Below are 22,057 nucleotides of genomic sequence, written 5' to 3'. Positions count from 1 at the left end.
GGTCTTTTTCAAGATTTATCTATGGGTCTCTGAGATAAGGCCAATAAATAAGCTTGTATAGCTGAACTGGAGGTGGCTTGTGGGCATAGCTCCCACATCCCTAACTTTTGCCCATTTAATTTCTTGGTAAACTTGGTCCCAAGTTGTTGGGGTCCAACCAAAGGCACAGCGGAAATTTGGGGGTATCAGGAAGCCTGAAGGCACCATCAGGCTGCTGATGTACTCACCCCACAGGTTGACCTGTTGGCAGCATCATACCTCTAACAATCTTATTATAATTTAAAATAAATCATTTTATTATGTTTTATGTACCAGTGCTCATGTAGTAAACCCATAAGCTTAACATTTTTATTGTTCTTGTATTGTATTCTTACTTATCAGTTAGATTTTCTTCTTTTAGAAAAATAATTATCGTTATCCTTTCAACATGGGTCAGTTACTGGTAAATATCTCAGTCTATCCTAAAAATATCTTTATCTTATCCTTATGTTTAAAGCTGGTTTGCTACAGAATAAAATTCTACTAGATATTTATTTTATCTAGGAACTGTGGCAGTGCAATATCACTGTCAACCAGCTTCTAGTGATGCTACTAACTAAGCCTAAGCTAGTCAATTGTTATTTCTATGGTTCTCTTATTTTAAGATGTTCTCTTTCAGTTTTCTACATATGGGGTGTGTGTATATGTGTGCGTGTGTCTCTGTGTGTGTCTGTTTTTGTCTGTGTCTATGAGTAATTTTTTACCCTGCTTAAGATATTTAGGTTTCCTATACCTAAAAGTTTATGTCTTCCATAATTTCTTGACCATACTTATTCAAAATTTCTCTTCATATTGTCTTCATTCTCTGTATTCTCTTTCTGATTGTTGAACTCTCTTATTAGCTTTGTTTTCTAACTTATTATCTTTGTTTTCTGACTTGTGTCTAATATATTCATCTCTGTATATATGTACTTAGGTAATTTGGTAATTTTCAGCTATCTTCCTGTTCACAAATTTATCCTTCATCTGTGTCAAATCTTCTATTTAATCTGTTTATTTAATTTTTTACTTCATTCTCCAGTGATTATATTCCTCACATTCATAAGTTGTATCTGATTCTTTTTTAAGATTGCTTTACACTGTTTTATATTGTCTTGTTATTTTATTTTTTTAAATAAGAAATTATGGAGGTGTTGCCAAGACATTGCCTGGTCTAGTCTGTCCAATTCAATATAATTATTTAAATGGTTAGCATAAGTCACCTTATGATTGTGTGTTCCATAAGGGCAGAGCCATATCTGTGCTTCAATCAATGCAGTCAATATTAACTTTGATGCTCAACTTATTTTATCTTTGGCTCAGGAGATTCTGTGCTGTCTACTGAGTGCTTTTGATATAGTCCTATTTCTTGTTTGATAGCTTCAATACTTTCTCTCTTTTTTAATTGAATCACCATGAGATACAGTTACAAACCTTTCATGATTGAGTTTCAGTCATATGATGATTGAACATCCATTCCTCCACCAGTGTACATTTCCCACTACCAATGTCCCCAGTATCCTTCCTGCCATCCCCATCCCACCCCACTCCCTGCCTTTATGGCAGGCACTTTCTTTTTTACCCTCTCTCTACTTTGGGGCATTATGGTTTGCAATACAGATACTGAGAGACCATCATGTTTGGTCCTTTGTCTACTTTCAGCACACATCTCCCTCCCACTTTCTTGATAAAAAAATATTCCTTGGCAACTGAAGAGATAGTACAGCGAGTAGGGTGTTTGTCTTGCACATGATCAATCTTGGTTCAACCCAGGGCACCCCATATGACCCCCTGAGCCCTGTAAGAACTGATCCCTGAGCACAGATTCAGGTGTGCTCCCCCATGTCTGCCCCGTGGAGGAAGGAAGGAAGGAAGGAAGGAAGGAAGGAAGGAAGGAAGGAAGGAAGGAAGGAAGGAAGGAAGGAAGGAAGGAAGGAAGGAAGGAAGGAAGGAAGGAAGGAAGGAAGGAAGGAAGGAAGGAAGGAAAAGGAATAAAGGAAGGAGGGCGGGAGGGAGGGCAGGAGGGAGGGAGGGAGGGAGGGAAGGAAAGAAAAAGGGAGGGAGGGAGGGAGGGAGGGAAGGAAGGAAGGAAGGAAGGAAGGAAGGAAGGAAGGAAGGAAGGAAGGAAGGAAGGAAGGAAGGAAGGAAGGAAGGAAGGAAGGAAGGAAGGAAGGGAAGGAAGGAAGGGAAGGAAGGAGGGAAGGAAGGCGGGAGGGAGAGAGGGAGGGACGGAGGGACGGAGGGATGGAGGGACGGAGGAAAGAAAATGTTCCAGGTTTATCTGTGACTTGCAGTAGGCCATTGGGGATAGGATGGGGAGGAAAATGGCCTGGGGATTAAATAGCTTTAAGGGCTGGAACACAAGCCTTTATGCAAGATGCTGAGATTTGACTCGGGAAATGGTTCCCTGAGGACTGCTGGAAGCAACCTTCAGGCACAGTTACATATGACCCCAAAACTTAAAAGAAAACAAATAAATACCAAAACTTCCTGGTTATCACAGTATTGTGGTGAGGAAATAATATTTACATACCAAATTCTGATCATAGGAGATCTCTTTGCTCTAATTTGACATTATTTTAAGGCCAACTTACTGGACAGAATGAAGAAATTTAAATATTTTTAAAGTCATGAATTCATATTAAATTCCTCATTCAAATTCACATCAATAGGAATTTTTAAGCTTTGAATTTTTTTAATTGAATCACCATGAGATAGACCACCACAAAGCATCATGATTGGGCTTCAGTCATAGAATGTTCCAACACCCATCCCTCCATCAGTGTACATTTCCAGCACCACTCTCACCAGTGTACCTCACACCAACCTCCAAATCAAATCCTCCTCCCCACACCTGCCTCTATGGCAGGCACCTTTCTTCTCTCTCTCTCTCTCTCTCTCTCTCTCTCTCTCTCTCTCTCTCTCTCTCTCTCTCTCTCTCTCTCTCTCTCCCTCTCTCTCTCTCTCTCCCCCTCTCCCTCTCCTTCCCTCCCTCCCTCCCTCTCTCCTTCCCTCCCTCCCTCCCTCCTTTTGTGCATTATGGTTTGCAGTATGGGTGCCAAGAGGTCATCGTGTTTGTTCAGGGCATTCAGTATTCTTATTGGTAAGGTACATCAGAAGTAGCTTTATTTAACTGGGTGGCAGCTTTGGGGTGTAAACATGACTGTCAGGGCTTCCAGAGGTACAGGGAGGTGGGGGTAGCCCATCCTGACCCTGAGAAAGCCTGGAGATTTCAGTCACAAAACCTGCATACTCTAATTTGCAACAGATTAATAACTTGGTGAGATTCGTCTCAAGATGGTGGAGTGCAGCCAGGGGCATGGAAGCAAATTTGAATTGTGGGAGCAGGCAGCTGCCAGGGTCTCTGTTTGTGGGGGCACCAGGTTGACTCACCCCCCTCCAATTTACCCTGGTCTGTTCAGCCTTGTGCAGGTCTGAGATTAATTGTGGCTTTTGTTCTCTTTTGAGATTTACTTACGGGTCTCTGAAGCAAGGCGAGTAGAAGAGCTTACCTGGTGGAACCAGAGTTGCTTTGTGGGGGTGACTGCCTGTGCTTTCAGGAGTATAGGGAAGTGGGGGTAGGTGGCCCATCCTGAATCCGAGAAAGCCAGGAAATTTTAGTCACAAAACCTGCATATCCTAATTTTCAGCAGATTACTATCTCAGTAAGGTCCATCCCAAGACATTGAGGAGTATTCTACATTCAAGTTCCACTTTAAGCTAACTTTGGGTTTATTTGCTAAGTAGAGAGAACCTATAGGGAGACCAAGAAGTAACAGAGGGAAGGAAAGAAGTTAATGCAAGATTCCAGCTACAGCCATGGGCAATTAGATCTCAAGCTCATGAAAAAGTTTTGGGAATGGTTGCATGTCTGATCTATGGCATGCAGATATAATGTACCTACCAGTAAGATACATAGATTATTCCACAGCTTCAATGGATCACATTTTAAAACATTTTCTCTAGACAAATAACTCTTTTTAATACAAGCTCATTAACCAGCGACTCACAAATAAATCTTGGAAGAGATCAACAAGCTCCAAAAATGCCTCCAGACACCATGCCTGGCTGAATCTCATATCCGGAGCACCACAGATATGAGTCCTTTACCTGCCCAAACAGATCCCCGGCAGTGGAAAACCTCCAGAACCCAATCACTGCCATGCTCACGGTCAATCTCCACAGTCTCGGACAAACCTCATCCATGAATGAATCTGTTGAGAAACTCAGGTATGTGACTGAAATCTCCAGTCTCTCGTGAAGTCAGGGATGGGCGACATCTCACTTATTCCCCTGTTCTTCAGGAGCCTGGCAATCATACCCATGAACTGTCTCTGGTGCTATATAAGCTTATTAACCAGACACAATCCAGAAACTCACAGATAAATCTCAGAAGAGATCAATAAGCTTCAGAGATGCCTCCAGACCCCAAAGTCACCATCCAGTATACAGATAACTCCAACTGTATCACCTTATTTAAAATCTTAGAATTTCTGGAGATTTAGAATTTTTAGAATTTTAGAGAAAATTTAGAATTTTCTCTTCTGAATCTCAGAAGAGATCAATAAGCTTCAGAGATGCCTCCAGACCCCAAAGTCACCATCCAGATACAGATAACTCCAACTGTATCACCTTATTTAAAATCTTAGAATTTCTGGAGCAACATCTCATAATCTACACCACTGATGTACCAGAAGTAGCACACCACAGTGGATGAGATGTGAAGTAGAAAGCAACCGATCTCGATTTAAAAAAATATTAGCACATAAAGCTCAACCTTTAAGAACATGTTATTGCTTACACAAGGGCTTAATGACTCCAGGGTGAGATACAACAATCTTCACACACTTTTTTCTAAGGAAATCTTTTTTGATCATTTTTAGCGAATTATTTATAACAAGCAATGCAAAATGGGAAGTTGGGAAAATTTTAAATAATGTAAATAATGGTGGTGGTAAGGTGTAACGGTGGTGGGAGTGGTGTTGGAATATTAAATATAATAAATTATTGTGAACAATTTTATTAAAATTAAACAATTTTAAAAAGAGATTATGATATAAAACAGTGAAGCAAATGCCCCAAACATATTAAAAAACTCTCTATAATTAAAGTTGTGACTAAATGTTACTGAGTTAAGAAATAAAATATAGAAATAAAAACGGGGTGGGGGGGAGAATTCTTTTCATAGTCCCAGAGGAATAGAGAAAGGGCTTAGAAAGTATGCCTGGCAAGCATGTGACCATGAGTTCAAGTCCCTGTGTCTCACACGTATGGATAGTGATCCTGGAAGCCCTGCTGTCATCCATCCCTGGCAGCACAGGTAACTTCCAGCCACACCTCAGCCAGGTGTGCATAAGCACTACAAAAAATGAGTGCTACTTTGGTAATGGGGAGGTGAGTTCATCAAAACTGTAAGTGTTGGAGCCAGAGTGGGAAGTGCACTAGCCATGCCTGCAACCAACCTGGGTTCGATTCCTACCATCCTGTATGGTCCCCAAACACTGCTAGGAGTTATTCCTGAGTGCAGAGCTAAGAGTAACCCCTGATCTGGGTATGGCAAATGCCCCCCAAAATAAATTCTGTTAATAAAAACATAAGCATCTGGCTATAATGTATAATAATTCTATATAATTTGAAGCAGAATCTCCTGCCCCCGCACCAGGCTGTCTTCACCACAGCACCTCAGAGCAGGGAGGGGTTGAGTTTCGCTCCCCACCCCAAGCAGAACCCCAGCAGCCGAAAACCTCCAAAACCCAGCCACAGCCATGTTCAAGGCCACTTTCCACACACTCTGATGAGCCTCACCCATGAAGGAACCAAGAGAGGAATCCAGGTATGCGGGACCCATAACTGAGCTCTCCAAGCCTGCTCAGATTGCGACTGGGCCCCCTCCACCTAGGTTCCCCGTTTTCCAGTAGCTTGACAGCCACACCCACAAACTGCCCCCGGCACCATGTAACCTCATCTATGGCCAAGATTCAGAGACTAGAAAGCTCCTAGAAGAGAGTGAAGCAGAATCTCCTGCCCCCGCACCAGGCTGTTTTCACCAGGGCACCTTGGAGGAGGGCGGGTTGAGTTTCCCTCCCCACCCTAAGCAGAGCCCCGGCAGATGAAAACTTCAGAACCCAGCCACAGCCATGCTCAAGGCCACTCTCCACATGCTCGGATGAGCCTCACCCATGAATGAACTAGCAAAGGAACTCAGGTATGCGGGGCCATGGCTGAGATCTCCAAACCTGCTTGGATCGGGAGACTGGGCCTCCTCTATCCAGATCCCCCATTTTCCAGTAGCTTGGCAGCCACACCCACAAACGCCCCGGTGCCATGTAATCTCATCAACAGCCAAGATTCAGAGACTATAAAACAAAGCTCCCAGAAGAAAGCAATGCAGAATCTTGCACGGCAGAGCCTGGCAAGCTACCCATGGCGTATTCGATATGCCAAAAACAGTAACAATAATGGGCCTCATTCCCCTGACCCTGAACATGACAGGGACAAATAGAGACGTTACTGGGGCCTGCTCAAGAAAGTCGATGGGCAATGGGACAACAGTGATACAATGATATAATTTGAAATAATTAATCATATGTACAAACAAACATCTTTAATAATTTTTTTAAGTTTTCCAAATGAGGGATAGAGAGGAAGGGAAGGAACTTTGAGATATTGGTGGAGGGACACTGACACTGTTGGTAGGTGTGGAGCTGGAACACTGTATGCCTGAAACACTATCATTAATAGTAGTGTAAATCACAGTGCCTAAATACAAACTGGAAAGAAAAAAGGCATCGAGCCCCAGCAAACACCATAACTGGAAAAGTATGTGTGAATGCCATGGAAGTACAATATCTGGGAAGCCATAGGAGTACTCAGGAACCCCCTACAAGCACCACAACTATAACCAGTGTACTTCAATTAAAGAGCGTGACTCCCTGGAAAATGTGTGTGTGTGCAAGCACGATGGCTAAGAGTACAAACCTCAGGGAGCACAGAATTGGACCAATGGGCAAGCACTGCTATAAAGGGGAACCTCACAGGAGGTGTGTGTGCACTCCCAGGCTTTGCAATAGTAAGTTCAGTCACAATAACAACAAAGATAAGGGGGAAAGAAGAAGGAATTTTTAAAAGTTTCTTTCAGTAGTTATTATGAAGGAAAATAAAATCTGTGGCTCAGGGACAGTACAGCAGGTAGGGCACTTGTCTTTTATGCAGATGACCCGGATTTGATCCCTGGCACCTCATTTGGTCCCCCGAACACTGAGAGGAGTAATTCCTGAGTCCAGCAGGAGCAGGAGTAACTTCTGAGCATCACTGGTCATGACACCAAAAGAAAAAATGTAAAAGAAAAGAAAATGAAAGTTAATGGTGGATAGAAGAGAAATACAGACCACAAAAAGTTTCTCTGCTGAATTTTGCATGTATAATCTTGCCATTTGAAAAGTGTAAAACCAATGACAGTGTCTGCAATAGCATCCTCCTTGATGGTGTCTGCAGCTTATTGCTTATATAAGCTGCCCTTAGAAAACTTAGCGATTCTCCTTTGTGGTAGATATATATATTAGTCTTCATGCTGTTCCCAGTCTTAGATAGCAAACTGGTAGGCAGGTGCTTCCGGAAAACCCCAGGGCATTATGGGTTCATATTAATCAAGTATTTGTATCCATCTGCACCATGGAATATAAGATTGAGGCTCTACATCAGGGTGAGTTCAAGATCCCTGGCTGCCAGAAGGTCCACGTCTCCTAGAAGTGGGGCATTACCAAGTATAATATGGATGACTGTCAGGACGTTGTAGCCCAGAACTAACCTCAGAAGAGATGTCAACCTGATGTAACTCACAGCTACAAGGGTCTTTGGGCTAAAAAATATGAGGCTCCCTTGGAAGGGACACAGGCCAAGCCCAGCAACTGTACCCATACCCTAGAGTTGCCGACATATAAATGGCCCCGTTTATGTTGCCAAAATATAAACTTCACTGCTTCATGACTAATCTCAGAACAGACACCAAGTCAACAAAACTCCCAGGTACACTGGTCTTCAGGCTGAAAACTCTGGGGCTTCCTTGGGCAGAAGTTGGGCTGAGAATTATCCCAGTTCTATAGATCCTAGAGCTTCCAGAGTGGCATGGTCGTGCCACATACCCAAATTTCACAATACTGACAGTCCAGTAAAAAAAGCCCAGCAAATTAGATAGAAAAGTCATTTAAAAGCCAACTAAGTTCAATAAGCAAAAACAATACAACAGAAGGTTCTAATAACAACAAAAAGTTCAGTAAATCCTTAGATCGTGACTTAATAATCCTCTTATGAAGGGCCAGAGTGATAGTACAGGAAGTAGGATGCTTTTCTTGCCCACCGGGGTTCAAGCCCCAGCATTCCATATGATCCTCTGAGCCTGCCAGGAGCGATTTCGGTGTGGATAGCCAGGAATAACCCCAAGTACCACTAGGTGTGACCCCCAAATAAAACAAACAAAATTTACTGAACTATTTATTGGTAATTCTATTTACCACTTTGTTGTAACCAGCAATATAAAATAAATTACTTTGTGCCTGTCAAAAGGACAAGCTTGAAGCAGGGGGCTGGGGGGCTGGGAAACTGGGGACAATGGTGGAAAGAAGGTCACCATGGTGGTAGGATTGGTGTTAGTACATTGAATACATAAGAGGATTGTATTATGAACAATTTTGTAAACCATGGTGTTTAAATAAGATTTTAAAAAATGTAAGAACAAAGAAGAAACTGTAGCAAGAAAGCTGCTCATTCCATATGGCTGTAAGGCCATACACATCCCTAATCATGGGCCTCTGGACAAATACAGGGTTCTGCATTCCAGAGAACCTTGGACTTACCCTCCCAATTGCCTGATTGCCCTCCTGACCCCACCCCAATAAATTCTGCTTTCTATAAAAAATTAAATAAAATGAGTACTACAAATCCAGAAAAGGGAAAAGTAAAGGTTAATGCTTTCTAAATACATCATGTTATGGGGCTGGAGCGATAGCACAGCGGGTAGGGCGTTTGCCTTGCACGCGGCCGACCCAGGTTCGAATCCCAGCATCCCATATGGTCCCCTGAGCATCGCCAGGAGTAATTCCTGAGTGCAGAGCCAGGAGTAACCCCTGTGCATCGCTGGGTGTGACCCATAAAGCAAAAATAAATAAATAAATAAATAAATAAATACATCATGTTATTTAAAAGGGAAAAATATACACCCTATTTATTTATTGCAACAATTAATAACAACAAAATTGTCTTCAAGTCTTCATTTTTCAAGTTATGAAATTATCTTTATCTCCTGTTTTGTTGTGGTGCCAGGAATTGAACCTAAGACCCCACTGAAGTGAGGTTGTATGTTCTGCAGTTGAGCTATATAACTCAGTTCTCAGTTAATTATAACATTTTAACCATTTATCAAAATGTGATTCTGACTTAGCTCTACAGTATCAGGAAGCTAAAAACTAACATTTTCATGAGCTAGTTAAATACATTGCTCTCTGAGGTGATTTGTGTTGCTCTATGTGATCGAATTTCCTCACCTGGAGGAATTATTACAGACGCTCTTAACGTTCTTTGTATATTTTGCAAGATTATGAATTTTGTCCCCTTATACTTTTGGGATCCAAAATTGTGTTACTGTTAAAGACATAGCTTTTAAAAATAATGTATCATTGGACACATGAAAGCATATGAGACAAAATAGGTCAACTCATATTTTTTGTTTCTGAAAAATATTTTGAGGGAATAAGTGACACCACAAACTTCATATAAAGTATACATTTTAATAAGTTTTAATTTTATTTATGTAAATATCTTCATTATCATAATCAAGAAAATGAACGTATTCATCACTCAGATAAATTCTTCATGTTGCTTTTCAATCACTTCATATTTGCTTAAAATAGTATAGCCATCATCGGGGCTGGGGCAATAGCACAGGGGGTAGGGCATTTGCTGACCCGGGTTTGATTCTGAGCATCCCATATGGTTTCCTGAGCACTGCCAGGAGTGATTCCTGAGTGCATGAGCTAGGATTAACCCCTGTGCATCGCCAGGTGTGACCCAAAAAAAGCAAAAAAAAAAAAAATAGTATAGTCATTAATGCATGTTTACTATTTTGTTTTGTATACTTTTTATTTAAATTTATTTTATATTAAGAAAACTCCACATAATTTTAAAAGTATTCTTTTAAAATCACTTTATGGGTGGGGGGGCTGGAGCGATAGCACAACGGGTAGGGCGTTTGCCTTGCACGCGGCCGACCCGGGTTCGATCCCCGGCATCCCATATGGTCCCCCAAGCACCACCAGGAGTAATTCCTGAGTGCAAAGCCAGGAGTAACCCCTGAGCATCGCTGGGTATGACCCAAAAAGCAAAAAAAAAAAATCACTTTATGGGGGTATGGTGCCACCAGCAGGTCAACCTGTACCTGGGGGGCAAGTGAATCAGCAGCCTGATGGTGCCATCAGACTTCCTGATACCCCAAAATTGCCACTGTACCTTTGGCCAGACCCCAACAACTTGGGGCCAAGTTTACCAAGAAAGAAATAGCCAAAGTTAGGTATGTGGGATCGATACCCACAAACAACCTCTGGTTCAGCTATCCAAGTTCATTTATTGGCCTTATTTCAGAGACCCATAAATTTCCAGAGATCAAAAGCTGCAGTAGGGCCAGCGGTGCAGCGTTCTGCAGGTGAGTGGGCATGCCCTGCAGGGCATAAGCCAATAGTTTATTTCTCTGGAAAAAGATGGAGACAATGGTCATGATCCAGAGACACCTAAAAGAATCTCTGAACTAAGCAGCTCGCTGCTGAGATGCCTCTGGACTTTAAGCCAGGCTGACTTCACCTGGGCACCTTAGACAGGGGTCGGTGTTGTCTGTCCACCTGCCCCCTAAAAATCTCAGTGGCCACCAACTTCCAGAATCCAATGAGAAGTGCAGCTACGCAGGTTCAGTGACAGCAAAGTCCAGGCCTCAAGGGATAGGGGATGGGCCAGTCCCTCTCATCCACCGTCCCCAAGGGACCCTGGAGGTCACGCCCACAAACTGCCTCTGGCTACTACTTAAACTCCTTAATGGCCATGATCCGGAGACATACAAAAGAATCTCCCGATTCTTTTGTATGTCTGCATACAAACTCTGCAGAGATTTCTCCAGATCCTGATTATCTAAAATTTTAGAATTCCAGGTGCAACTGCTCTTGTGGCCACATGACATCATATGCTATTCATAACAAGCAATACAAAAGAGAGTATGGAAGAGACTGTCTGCCATAGAGGCAGGGGGAGGGGCGGGATGGGAGGGTTACTGGGCACCTTGGTAGTGGAAGATGTGCACTGGTGGAGGGTTGGGTGATCGATCATTGTATGATTGAAACCCAAACAGAAAAGCTTTGTAACTGTATTTCACGGTGATTAAAAAAATAATTTGAAAAATAACAATAAAATAAACATTCTTAAGTAAAAAAAAAGTAATGTGAATATCATGCCCAATTCAATCAGCTTAATCAATAGCTGTATAAATAGCAGTACTCCTACATTAAAAAAAAAATCACTGTATCACTGTCATCCCATTGTTCATTGATTTACTGGAGCAGGCACCAGTAACGTCTCTATTACATTCAGCCCTAAGATTTTAGCAGCCTCACCTTACTCATCTTTCCCAACCATTGGAGGCTCCTTCAGGATCAGGGGAATGAGACCTATCGTTACTGTTTTTGGCATATCGAATACGCCACGGGTAGCTTGCCAGGCTCTGTCGTGTGGGCAGGATACTCTTGGTAGCTTGCTGGGCTCTCTGAGAGGTATGTATATGTCTTTTTCTGTATTGGGGATATGAATATGTCATGGGGAGCTTGCAAGTCTCTCCCGTGTGAGCAATAGACTCTTAGTAGCTTGTCAGGCTCTCCAAGAGGGACAATAAGGCTATTACATGTCTGGGAGCTTGGTGGGACTACACGGAGCTGTGGGCAGTTTGTGGGTGTGGCTGCCAAGGTACTGGAAAATAGTAGGTCTGGGTGGAGAAGGCTCAGTCCCAACCCGAGAAGGCTTGGAGATCTCAGCCCCGGGTCCTGCAAGGCTGGATTCCTCTGCCAATCCCTTCATGTTTGAGGCTCATCCAAACATGTGGAGAGTGGCCTTGAGCATGGCCAATAAATAAATAAATAAAAATAAAAATCATTTTACAAAATCATTTTTGGTATGTTATAGCATCCAGCCATTGTTCTTTGATTTATCCTGGCATCTTTTGCAATTTTTCTTCAAAATTTAATTATTTTACTTCTTGTAAATATGGGTTCCCTTAATTTTGCCTTGCAGGATCAAAGGCTTCTTCACAATATTTATGTGCTGATCTTCAATTATGAGTTTTACTCTACATTGTTTAAGGCTTATTTTGGCTTTTTTGCAAATCACGATCACAATCACGAAATCCTGTTAATTGTCAAATTGCTCTAGTGGTCTCAGTAACTTATCCATTCATCCTATCCCTGAGATTTTAGAAGCCTCTTAGATGCCGTATTAGAGGGGCTCTTTCAGGATCAGGAGAATGAGATCCAGCTTGTTACTGGCTTTGGCATATGGATACACCATGGATAGCTTTCGAGGCTCTCCCATGTGGGCAGGAAACTCTCAGTAGCTCGCTAGTTTCTCCCAGAGGGAGAAGTAGGTTATAAGATATCCAGTGGCCACAAAGCAGCCTCGCACTTCTGGGAGCTTGCTTTTAAGTCTCTGGATGTTGGCCATTGATGGGATTACACACACCTGGATTCCTCTGCTGGTACCTTCATGCGTGGGGCTTGTCCGAACATGTGGAGAGGAGCCTTGAGCATGGCTGTGGCTAGGTTCCAGTGGTCTTTGGCCGCCGGGAGCTCTGCTCGGGGCGGGGAGGGAAGCTGGAGCCCATCCCCTCCGAGGGGCCCAGGGGAAGACAGCCAGGCATGCGGGCAAGAGACTTTTTTGCAAATATTTTTGTGTAAATATCTAAAATTTCATTGGGCCAGAGAAATAATACAGGAGGTGAAGCACTTGCCTTGCACACAGTCAGCTAGGGTTCAATCCCAACCACCTCATGTGGTTCACTGAGCTCCACCAAGCATGGCCCCAAATAAAAACAAGTTCACATAATATATAATTTAGAAAAATAATGTGGAACAAAGAACAAATTGTGAATTGAATCTTTTATGCTCATACTTTTTTTAGGCTCTAGAGTATTTATTAATACTTTACACAGTTGAATTTTATTGGAGTAGTCTGTTTCACTGTTATACCTGTACCCAACAGAATTTTGAACACATATGATGTTATTAAAAAAATGGATAAATTTTTCTTCAAGGTTTGAAAAACTTATCACACATTTGACACCACTTTTAAAGGTGTGAATCCCATAAAGTTTCAGAGAATGAGTGTATGAGGCATGAATAAGGATTTGGGGTTAGTATCTTTGATGTTTATCTGAACTAAGCCATACTTACCAAACCAAAAAAAAAAAGTATTTTTTTCTACACTTTATTATACTGTTTTAAGTTTAAATACAAGTAAAATCTCCAAAAAGTCACACACAAAAATGGAATTAAGTAACTCAAGTTCTTATTCTTCATCTGTATAATCACTATACTATCATCATTTATTCCAAATCTGTTTGAACATAGGAATATGGAATGCCATAGACATTGGAATAATGAACTGTGTTCAAGAAATCTCTAAGGCATCCAGATTTTTTCTTTTAGTCTTTGGGCCTTACCTAGCAGTGCTCAGGGCTTACTCCTGGCTCTGTGCTCAGGAATCACTCCTGGTGGAGTTCAGGGAACCATATGAAGTGCCAAGAATTGAACAAGACGGGAGCTGGAGTGATAGCACAGCGGGTAGGGCGTTTTCCTTGCACTCGGCCAACCCGGGTTTGATTCCCAGGATCCCATATGGTCCCCCAAGCACTGCCTGGAGTGATTCCTGAGCTCATGAGCCAGGAGTAACTCTGTGCATAGCCGGGTGTGACCCAAAAAGCCAAAAAAAAAAGAAAGAAAGAATTGAACAAGGAAAGCACCCTACTTATGTGACTATTGCTCTAGCTCCCAAACTTCTATGAGTTTTACCTGGAGACAAATGCAGAGTTGAGTTCGCATATGGTGGAAACTGACTGTTGGATTCCTCTGAAATTTCATGTAGAATATAATTCTAAGTAAGGTAAATTTAAAAAGTCATAAATTCTGGTTTCAATGAGGATGGAGTTAGCACATTCCACACTGTCTCTCTTATTGAAACACAACAACAAAATCCCGGGGGCAGGGTGGAATACATAGAACAGATATCCAACTCTAAAATTTAGGAATTGTAGGAAAAGACAAAACATGAAGAGCAATGAATCCTGGGGTGAGTTTCTTTGTTTTATAATTCTCAAATAATATCTCCCAGCCTGAAACTAAAGGCAGCCTGAAACCCAGAACAACACATCCAGAATTTACATATTCAACAGAAAAGACTAAATCTTTACTGGAAAAGATTGGGATAAGGCAAAAATTTCTACTCTCATCACTCCCATTCAACCTAGCAGTAGAATAGCAGTGGAAGTGAAATTATACCTACTTATAAATAACATAAGTACCTGCATAGAATATCTCAAGCATTATACAAACAAACAGACAAAATTCTCTAACAAGTGAATTTAGCAAGTTATAAAGAACATGATGTTGCTGAATGTACCAGGTCTGGACCGAGAACTCTGGGGCCTTCTCAGAATGGGAGTGGGAAGATTTTCCTTTCTGTTTGAAGGTTCAGCAGTTGCCACCCTCATCCCACAATCTCTAGCATCAAGCCACCAAGCCACTAAATCATTCCAGCTCCACAGCTTAAATTTAATAGTTCTGACAGCCCAGTAGGACCACAACAAGTTTGTTGGGAAAGTTGTAGAGAAGACTACCAAGCTCAATGAGTGAAAACAAGAATACAAAGGCTCAATTAGCACCAACCATCTCAGTAAATTCTCAATGACTTTAGTAACACCATTGTGAGATATAGCAATTATCGCAAATTGACTTTAATTGATCTATCTTTTGATAATTTCATTTGCCTTTTTGTTATAACAATAAATATGAAGTAAATTTGTTTGTGCCTGCTTGGGTGGTAAGTAGGGAACTGGAGATATTGGTGGAGGGAAGGTCACACTGGTAGAGGGATTGGTGTTGGTATTGAATGCATGAAATAACTGGATTATGGAAAAACATTGTAAATCATGGAATTATAATTTTAAAAGGTTACAATATCTACATACCAATGCCAAATGTATGTATGTATACATAAAACAAATTAATAATGGAATCCAAATTTTTTTTTTTTTGAGGGTACAGTTACAGATTTATACACTTTTGTGCTTATACTTCCCTCATACAAAGTTCGGGAACCCATCCCTTCACCAGTGCCCATTCTCCACCACCCGTAAACCCGGCGTCCCTCCCACCCTCCCCACTCCCATCTCCCCCCCACCCCACCCTGCCACTGTGGCAGGGCATTCCCTTCTGATCTCTCTCTCTAATTAGCTGTTGTGGTTTGCAATAAAGGTGTTGAGTGGCCGCTGTGCTCAGTCTCTAGCCCTCATTCAGCCCGCAACTCCCTTCCCCCACATGGCCTTCAACTACAATGTAGTTGGTGATCGCTTCTCTGAGTTGCCCTTTCCCCGGAACGTGAGGCCAGCCGCGAAGCCATGGGGTCAACCTCCTGGTACTTATTTCTACGGTTCTTGGGTATTAGTCTCCCACTCTGATATTCTATATACCATAGATGAGTGCAGTCTTTCTATGTCTGTCTCTCTCTTTCTGACTCATTTCACTCAGCATGAAACTTTTCATGCCCATCCACTTAACTACAAAATTCTTGACTTCCTTTTTTCTAACAGCTGCATAGTATGGAATCCAAATTTTTAACCCATCAAAACCTTTTTTATTTTTTGCTCTTTAGGTCACACCCAGCGATGCTCAGGGGTTACTCCTGGCTCATGCACTCAGGAACCACTCCTGGCAGTGTCGGGGGACCATATGGGATGCTGGGAATCGAACTCGGGTTGGCTGCATGCAAGGCAAAAGCCCTACCCGATGTGCTATTGCTTCAGCCCCCCATCAAAACTTTTTTAAATGGGCTGAAATGTTAGTAGAGTGGGTATGGTGCTTGTTTTGCATGGAGGTGACCCATTTTGATCTCTGATGCCACATATAGTACCTTGAGCCCCATCAGGAATGACCCCTGAGCACAGAGCCAGGAGTAAGTTAGTTATGAGGACCACTGAATGTGACCTCCAATCAACAAACAAACAAAAAAGTATTAATTTTCCTTTTTTTATACACCACTGGCTTGGTGGCTTGATGATGGAGATTGTGGGATGAGGGTGGCAAGCTAGGATTGGAGCAATAAATTCACAGTTAGGGGCAAGCTTTTCATTCAAAATGCCTGCGTTCAATCTAGGCATCACATGGTCCCCTGAGCACCACCAGAAATGACCATCCCCCAAGCCCAGCACCAAACTGGTAGCACCCCTGAGCATCTCGGATGTGGATCATCATCTACAAAGAAACTGACAAGCTAGTTCTGAAATTTATATGGAAATTAAAAGGATACATAATGGCCAAAACAATCTTCAAGAAGTCAAAAAACATGCTTTTCAATTTCAAAACCTATTACAGGACTAAAAAGATGACTTACTGAATATCTGATCAGCACCACACAGTCCTCTGAGCACTGCAAAGAATCAGGAGGTGCCCCTAAGTACCACCAGGTATGTCTCCAAAACAGACAGAAATATTATAATGCTACGATAATCAAGACTGTGTGATATTGGCATAAGATAGATGGATGTAGCTTCGTAGAATAGTACCTAGAATTCAGAAATAAACTCTCACATATCAATTAACATAGTTAATTGAATTTTGACAAGGGTGAAAAAGCAACACAATGAAGGAAAGAATAGTTTTTTTCAACAAATAATAAATAAAACAATTGTATATCTACCTTCAAAAGAACAGGTTAAAATCATTATTTCACACACATACAAAAATAACTGAAAGAAAACAAAAACCAAATATAAGTACGACAAATGTAAAACTAAGCAGAAATGTAGGTAGGAATATTTATGATCTTGGGGGACCATGTGTGCTGATTTCTTAGATATAAAATCAAAAGCATAAACCACAAAGGAAAATTAGATAAACTGTCACTGTCATCCCATTGCTCATCGATTTGTTCGAGCAGGCACCAGTACCGTCACTCATTGAGAGACTTATTGTTACTGTTTTTGGCATATCCAATACGCACGGGTAGCTTGCCAGGCTCTGCCATGCGGGCTTGATACTCTCCGTAGCTTGCCAGGCTCTCTGAGAGGGGCGGAGGAATCGAACACGGGTTGGCCGCATGCTATCGCTCCAGTCCAGATTGTACTTCATCAAAAATTTGTAATATGTTGCATAAGACATTACCAAAGAAATGAAATGTTAACCCAAAGAATGAGAGAAAATACTAGCAAATAATCTAGCTGACAAAGAGCTTTAATCTAAAATGTATAAAGGAATCTTACAACTTAATAGCAAAAAATACAACCAAATTTTAAGATGTACCAAAGATTTGAATAGACATTTCTAAAAGATACACAGATGGACAAATGATACATGAAAAAATGCAACATCATTAGCCACAGGGGTATGTGAATCAAAACCACAATTAAGTACCAGTACATACACATAAAGGTGGACCAGAGAGACAATACAGAAGGAAAGAGACTTGCCTTGCTCTTGCATTTAACTCACCTGGTTAGAATCCCTGGCACCACATATGGTCCCCTGAGCACCACTCAGATGTTACTTCTGGTCAAGGTACGACCTGAGCACCTTTGGGTATAGCCCTTCCCCAATCCCAAAAACAGACAATACATTTTGGCAAGAATGTGAAGAAATTTGAACCCTAATAAGCTACTGGGAACTAACATTGTACAACTGCCAAGTAAAATAGTTTGGCAGTTCTTCAGTTAAACCTGGATCCAGAATATGATCCAGCAATTCTACTTACTTTTAAGTATTTACCTTCAAGAAAAATGAAAAAATGCAAACATATGCCCAACAAAAATCTGTAAACAAACAAAAAAATCTGTAAACAAATGTTTATCGCTAATGAATGGATAAACAAAATGTGGTATGTCTATACAAATGAACAACAAAAAGGAGTGAAGTATTAATCCATGTGACACGGTTGGAGTTTGAAAATATTATGCTAAATGACAGTTTGAAAATATTATGCTAAATGACAGGTAGTAAAGGTAATGTACAGGGTCCAAGCAACAGTACAACTGGTAGGGTGCTTGCCTTGCATGCAACAGACAGGGTTCAATCCCTGACACCCTGATGGACACCTGAGCCCTACTTTTCAAAAAGTACTTGAAAAGTTACTTAATATAATTAGTTCATAGGCAAATGCAAATCAAAACCTCAATATCATGATATCACTGTACGGCTAAAAAATAGCTTTCAAAAGGAGAAAGTTGAGAGGAGCTAGTGAGATAGTAAAATAGGTACGGCATTGCCTTGTGAGCTAGTAGAAAGCCTGAACACACCAGGTGGTCCAAAATCAAACAAAAGAAAATCAAACTAGGAGCTGGAGCAATAGCACAGTGGGTAGGGCGTTTGCCTTGCAAGCGGACCCCGGGTTCAATTCCCAGCATCCCATATGGTCCCCTGAGCACTGCCAGGAGTAATTTCTGAGTGCAGAGCCAGGATTAACCCCTGTGCATCACCAGGTGTGACCCAAAAAGCAAAAAAAAAAAAAATCAAACCAGGTATAGCCCCAAATCCAGAAACAAAAAACAAAATAAACATACGTGCATACACACATACACGTATACACAAACATAAAATGACCTCAGTAGGGGTAGTTGGCCAATCCTCAAAATGTTTTGGTTATTAGGTATTATAACAGGAGTTATTACTATTATATATGTATATTTTTTTAATTAATTGACAATCAGATTTTAGTAACAAGGCTATAATAGCGTAAATGTTTGAGCTTTAGGTGACAGTATTACTGCATCATGCCCACCACCCAAGTATCAGTATCTTTCTGCCACTGTCCCTAAACCTCTTCCCATAAGCCTTCTCCCCACTGCACCTTGCTAACCTCACTTCTATTGCCACTCTAAGGGTCATTATGATTTGCAATTCCTAGATAATCCCAAGTGATGGTAAACACCTTTTCATATCTCTGTTGGCCATCTGTATGTCTTCTTTGAGGATTATGCAGCATATTAGTGATACTGTGATTTTGTAAGAAAAATAAAACAAAGAAAATATGCCATGTTTTATTGATGCATACTGAGGTATTTTATAGTGTAATTTTGCTTTTAAATATATCCAAGAAAGATCAGGTGAAACAAATAAAACAAAATTCTAATATTAGTTATGTTCTGAGCATATAAGTTTTTATTGTACTCTAATTCTTAAATACTTGAAACTTTTCACATTAAAACATTTTCCAAATTTGGGGAGATGCTCAAAGCACAGAAATGCAAGTTCTAGACCCCAAGTTCAATATCCAACACCACATCATTCCCACCTCAGCACTGACAGGTAAGACCAGCTTAGCACCACCAGGTATGACAGGGGCCCCACCTCAGCACTGCCTTAGTGTTCACAGCATTCTGAGGTCCAAGCATGCTGCACTCCTCCGGCCTGATTGCTGACTGTCCAGCTTGCACAGCCAGACTAAGTAACAACAGGGGCAGCACATTGATTTTCCCCAGCACTGCTTAGGAAGCCCCCATAACAGTTTTTAAAATTAAAAAAAAAAAACCCACATCATTGAAGCACAGAAATCTTGGGGTTAGAACCTGTAAGATCCTCGTGTCAATTTAATGCCACAGAATATCTCAACATTCTTTGGAGAGAAAATAGTAACATTCTTTATAAAGCATTTATTCTAACATGCTAAAAGACAGTTTTAGGTTGAAATGGATATAAAAAACAGAATAAATGAAACTTATTCTGAAGGCGTGGTTCAAATCCCTAATCTTCCATAGCTGCCAAATGAGATCATCACAGCTCTGCCCTTTGACCCTGGAAGCCCTGTTATCTGTAACCCCCAGTGCTGCAAACAGTTTCCGGATGCACCACAGTTGGTGTGCGTGAGCACCACAAAAAAGGGGCACAACCCTCAGTGAGCACTACCACTAGAAAGATATGGGTCACCAAAGCCAAAAATGCAACCTGTGGGGAGCACATGTGCACATTACAGAGATGCCCACAAGCACTGCCAATCACAACTCGTGCATCTCAAGTCAGAGTGCTCACCCTGATGAACACAGGTGCAAGAACAGCAACTTAAGAACCACAAACCTCAATAAGCACCACAGCCGAGCACGCAAGCACTACAGCGGGTCATGTGGCTTCTGCGAGCACCACACTCAAGTGTGAATATGCCCCCTATCACCACCACAGAAATAAAGACAATGATAAAGGGGAAGGGGCAAACAAAAACTGTTAGAGAACAAAAGAAGAACCGAGATGCACCCTGCTCATATTCCTGACCCACAAAATCATGACAATAAAATGGTACTGTTTTCAGTCACTAAAATTTTATGTCACTTACTTTGCAATAATAGTATTAGAAATAGAAAAAAAAAGAATGTTCTACCTAAACTGTGCAGTGACAGGTGTTTTTATCATTGGTGTGAAATTTTAAAAATAAGAAGCCATTTGCCCTTGAAAAAAAGCCGCAGAGGTGAGTGTCCTGACTACAAATTCTGCTGGACTCTCAATGACTGGACTGACTGTGCTTCAGTAGAGGGCAAGGGCAGAGCTTTCCAGGCCCTGGGATCTGCAAGGGCTAAGAGCAGGAAAGGGCATCTTTCGGTTAGGGACTGACTGAGAGGCACTCAGGATGGAGAGAGTGCAGGCAGCCAGGGATGGACAAGTGGGAAAAGGGGAGAAAAGTTGGTGTTAGGGAATAGAGGGAAGGGGCAGATTAAAAGGAACGTTCAGGAGGTGGGGAGCCCTGAGGTTTAAGAATCACTGGAGTCACAATAAATCTAGGAACATGCTGCCCAGGGTCTTACCCCAGGACAATGACCTTGAGGGGATGCAACAAGTTAAGTGAATTATTTTAAGAGGTATGAATAGAAATGGTGAGAGGCAGAACACCAATGTCTGGGGTCTCAAGGCACATCGCCTCCACTGAAGTCCTGCCCTGTGGTGGGAAGGAATGTGCTGGGCCACTCTATCGTTCCCAAGGGCCTGCAGCCACCCACCTGCTAACTCCTACTCCATTTAGTGCCCTCACTCAAAGGTTGTAATAAGCTCAACTCTGTATTTGAATATTAAGCTTCTCCCTTCACCTTCCAACTATATCTGCACTCCAGGGTCCCATAGTTCTGTAACTTCCAGTGACTCACCCAGCCCAGATTTGTAGGAATCAGCCTCAAGTCTTCCTGGTTTGCTCCCACATTGAATCTGGATTCCAGCTGCTCATAAGTCTGCCTCTTTTCTCCTGTTCTTATGGATATTTTTAATTAATTAATTAAGTTTAATCTTGGCGTCACACCCAATGATGCTCAGGGCTTATTCTTGGCTCTGTGTTCAGGGAATCACTTCTGCTGGTGCTCACAGAACCTTACGGTGCCAGGCATAGAGCCTGACTTGGCTGTGTGCAAATCCGTCCCTACCCAACTGTAATAACTGGGATCCCCACGGATCTTTTTCAGGTGCTACTATCTCTCAAGATTCCTCAGAGGAGAAGAGTCCACATAGTCCACATGGTTCACATGGTCCAAATGTGGGATCTCATCAGGCATGGCTGTCAGTGACTTCCAGTACTCTCCCAGTCTGGCATTCAGGTCATTCACATTCTGACCTCTGACCACTGACCTTCATCTGCTTTCCCCTCATTCCCTCACTACTGCCCTCCAGACATACCCATGTGATAACTCTTCCCCAAACTCTCTAGCTCTCCTTCAGCCTGGGGCACTCCAGGGGATTTGCAAGTAAAACTCTCTCTACTCAGTTCCTTTGAGTTGTTTATT

At 41.8% G+C, this 22,057-nt stretch overlaps 1 pseudogene; it reads left to right on the top strand.

Annotated features, from left to right (window-relative positions):
- The first annotated feature begins 7,434 nt into the window (after positions 1-7,434).
- Positions 7,435-7,556, top strand: LOC129405359 (small nucleolar RNA SNORA70; annotated as a pseudogene).
- Positions 7,557-22,057: the final 14,501 nt, after the last annotated feature.

Source organism: Sorex araneus, chromosome 5 (assembly GCF_027595985.1).
Source record: "Sorex araneus isolate mSorAra2 chromosome 5, mSorAra2.pri, whole genome shotgun sequence".
NCBI lineage: Eukaryota > Metazoa > Chordata > Mammalia > Eulipotyphla > Soricidae > Sorex > Sorex araneus.
This window is presented reverse-complemented; position numbering and strand designations above follow the sequence as displayed.